Raw genomic sequence first — 3,996 nt, forward strand, 5'->3', positions numbered from 1 at the left:
TCCAACTCCTGGGCTCAAGCGAGTCTCCTGCCTCAGCCTCCCAAGTAGCTGGGACCACAGGCGCCTGCCACAATGCCTGGCCATTTTTTGGTTGCAGCCGTCATTGTTGTTTGGCAGGCCCAGGCTGGGGATTCGAACCCGCCACCTTAGGTGTATGTGGCTGGCGCCTTAGAAGCTTGAGCCACAGGCGCTGAGCCATAAAACACAATCTTAACTAAATTTAACAGATGTACCGATAGAGACTTTTCAAAGTCTTATATCGAGGAGAAGGGACAGGAAGTAGCATTGCATGCCAAGAAGGAGTGGTACTATGCTAGTTTAGGGCTTATTTCTGTTTGAGTCCATCTCTTGCTTCCTGCCAGGTCTTCTCTATGACATTCTAACAACACAAGGGACCGACTCTCACACCTGTTCCTCTCAGATTCTCCTTATCAGCTGATTTCTAGAGGAGTTTGTCCAGGGGGAGGCACTGATGGGAGATTGAAAGAAGGGAAAAGGGAGAAGCAAGGGAATGTCTCTCCTCTCTCTTGGTCATGGCTATGACCACTCCTGCTAAATGTTGGCCCACTGGGTTCCCACCTTCCCGTGGGCTGTCCCAGTCTCTGCACTCTGGCAATATGACCTCCCTTTTTCTTCCAGCCTCTGGGTGTTTCTTCCATCTCTCATCTCTCAGTTGCCTCACTGTTCCCCATTGTCTTCTCAGTTCTTCCATCATCTGTGTAAAGTATTCCCTGCAGTGATTTTCCTTTACTTTTAGATACTCAGACTCTGACCAATAGAACGACTAATTTAAACCGCCCCCCCAACTTAGCATGGATGTGTGGTGGGAGGCATTTGTGAAAGATGAGAGAGGCTGAAGAGTGACATAATGGTAGAAGTCTATTTTAGACTGCTTAGCCAGAAGGAGTGTACAGTCAACAGCTTACACTTAGAAATCATGAACGAGCATGTCCATAATAATTCTTATATCTTGGTGCCGTGTTATAATTGTATATTACTGGTCTATATATTTGGTTCCCTTAGTGGGCAAAAAGAGTAGATGCAGATCCTGAACCAGCTTCAATGCCTACCAGGTCCCAGGTGCTCCTTATACGTAGAAAAATAAAAGATAATGCAGGTACTAAAGTCTTAAATTATTTTTAAGAATCAATCTATTTACAAAAGTTCCTAGACTAGAATCCATCAGGGTCCATGGTGAGATTTCAGGGGGCCCACAAACTGGAATGGGGAAAAATTACATTTTTATTTCTCCTAACCTCTAAGGAGGAATTAGGAGCATTTCCTTCGGTTATGAATGTAGGAAACAATTCCCAGCAGGTTTTGGAGTACCTGTCACCAATAGAATTCATGGATATTTTAAAATCACATTATGTTTGTTGCAATGATTTTAAAATTTGATGTTTATACTCACAAACTGCCACTAGATCTTGCTGTTTAATGTATTAATAAAATTACTATATCACATATTAAAAACATTTTGATGACTGTATTTCAATATAACTGGTTTTCTCTGTAATCCCTATTTTGTTTTTAGTTTAAAAAAATTAGTTTGAGCAGGGGTTTTTAAGTTTCAAGACACTACTAAAGGTCTGGGCGTGGTGGCTCACACCTGTAATCCTAACACTCTGGGAGGCCGAGGCAGGTGGATTGCTTGAGTTCAGGAGTTCAAGACCAGCCTGAGCAAGAGCAAGACCCCCATCTTTAAAAATACCCAGGCATTATGGTGGGTGCCTGCAGTCTCAGCTACTTGATTCTCAAGAGAATCACTTGAGCCCAGGAGTTTGAGGTTGCTGTGAGCTATGACGCCATGGCACTCTACCGAGGGTGACAAAGTAAGATTCTGTCTCAAAAAAAAAAAAAAAAAAAAGACACTACTGAAGAGGTAGCTCAAAAAAGGCTGGAAAGCTGTACACATTTCATAAACTTGGACCCTAGTATTGGCCAGACCTGGATTCAAATCCTGCCTCTGCTTCTTACCAAGTTGTATCTGGCGGGGCTAAGTCCATGTCATCACTTGCTAAGTGAGGGTAATCATAGCAACTCACTTTTAGGGTTGTTGCACATCATTAAAGTGTCAAGATTTTAGATCAGTACCTGGCATAATTAATATTAGCTATCCAGGCTCAGTGCCTGTGGCTCTAATGGCTAAGGCGCCAGCCACATACACCTAAGGTTAGGGTGAGCAGAAGTCCCACTTTTGGCAAGACAGTCCTGATTTTTAACAATCTGTCCTGCGTCCTGCGGCATTTTAAAAAAGTCCCAATTTTTGGAAAGAATGCACAAACGGGTGGGATAACAGTAAGGGAATATATGGTTTTTGGCTGCCATGTCTATTTCGCCAGGATATGAGTTTTATATTATTTTTGTTAATTTTATGATGTTAAACTGTAATAATAACAAATAATTGTTGAGAAGTAATTATCGAGAACTGCTTACCAAAGTTTGCATTGTTGTCAGGCCCTGCCCCTGCCCCGCCCTGCCCTGCCCCCCATCAATAGTGTCCCACTTTACCAATGTTAAAATCTGGTCACCTTACCTAAGGTGGTGGGTCTGAATCCAGCCTGGGCCCACCAAACAACAATCATGGCTGCAACCATAAAATAGCCAGGCGTTGTGGCAGGTGCTTGTAGTCCCAGCTACTTGTGAGGCAGAGGCAGGAGAATCACTTGAGCCCAGGAGTTGGAGGTTGCTGGAGCTATGATGCCACAGTACTCTACCCAGGGGGACAAATTGAGGCTCTGTCTCCAAAAAAAAAAAATATTAGCTATCCAGGCATATAAATTATAAATCTCACAAGACAAAAAGTAGAGTTTAGGCAGAGAATGGTTTGCCAAATTGGGTCTTAATTTGAACACTATAAAGGGAGGATTTTCCTGATGGATGAGTTGACAAAACAGACCAAGTCTGCCAGGTCAGTTAAAACAATGGGACTTAACCTCTCTAATATTTGCCACTACATCTACTGGGAACACATTAATGAAACAATTTATTATAAAAAGGAATATACTTCTGTGTAAGAAACATTCTTTTGGGCCCTTTTAGGCATCTAAAGTCAGGAGGCTTTAAGCTTGCCATTGTCATAATCTGGTCCCAATATGCACGATTGACCAGTTGGGTCTGCTGGGCACCCCCAGTTTGGAGTGACTCACTGGAAATAAACTGTTACAGCAAAAAATGGGAGCAACTATGTGACAAAAGGAAACAAAGGAACCTAACAAATTCAGAAAGCGAAATAATCAATCAGAAAAGCCCTGGAATCTAGCAGGAGGCAATGTCAGCATCAGGCTCTGTTTTTCCAGGACATTTTCACCTTTTCCAAAGGCTGAGAGCTCTTGAAGGTGTGCTGGGGTTTGGGGAGGTAAAGATATCTTAGGTCACAATATTGCCAGAGAGAGGACCGGGGGAGGATGTTTCTATTTACCCACCATTTCACCCTGGCTTTAAAGCTCAGCCTAGCCCCCCAGATTAGGAGTAAATTTCTATTACAGTTGACGCTTAAGCCGTACAGGTTTGAACAGTGCAGGTCCAGTTATATGTCAGTTCTTTTCAATAAAAGGTACCCCGAGTGTGCCTGCCTCGCCTGCCTGCCTTTCCACCCTGGGACAGCAAGACCAACCCTTCCTCTTCCTCCTCCTCAGCCTGCTCAACATGAAGATGGAGAATGAAGATCATTATGATGGTTCCACCTTCACTTAATGAATAGTTAGTATATCTTCTCTTCTTTATGATTTTCTTGATATTTTCTTTTCTCTAGCTTACTTTATTGTGAGAATACAGTGTATAATACATATACAAAATATGTGTTGATGGACTGTTTACATTATTGGTAAGGCTCCCAGTCAACAGTAGGCTATGAGTAGGTAAGTTTGGGAGAGTCAAAAGTTACACTTGGATTTTTGATTGTGCAGGGGCTTAGCGTCCCCAGTCCTCACATTGTTCAAGGGTCTAGGTATTTCCTTCAATGTTTATATGTTAGACATTTTTTTTTTTTTTTTT

Source organism: Otolemur garnettii, unplaced genomic scaffold (assembly GCF_000181295.1).
Source record: "Otolemur garnettii isolate 467f Iridium unplaced genomic scaffold, OtoGar3 scaffold00026, whole genome shotgun sequence".
NCBI lineage: Eukaryota > Metazoa > Chordata > Mammalia > Primates > Galagidae > Otolemur > Otolemur garnettii.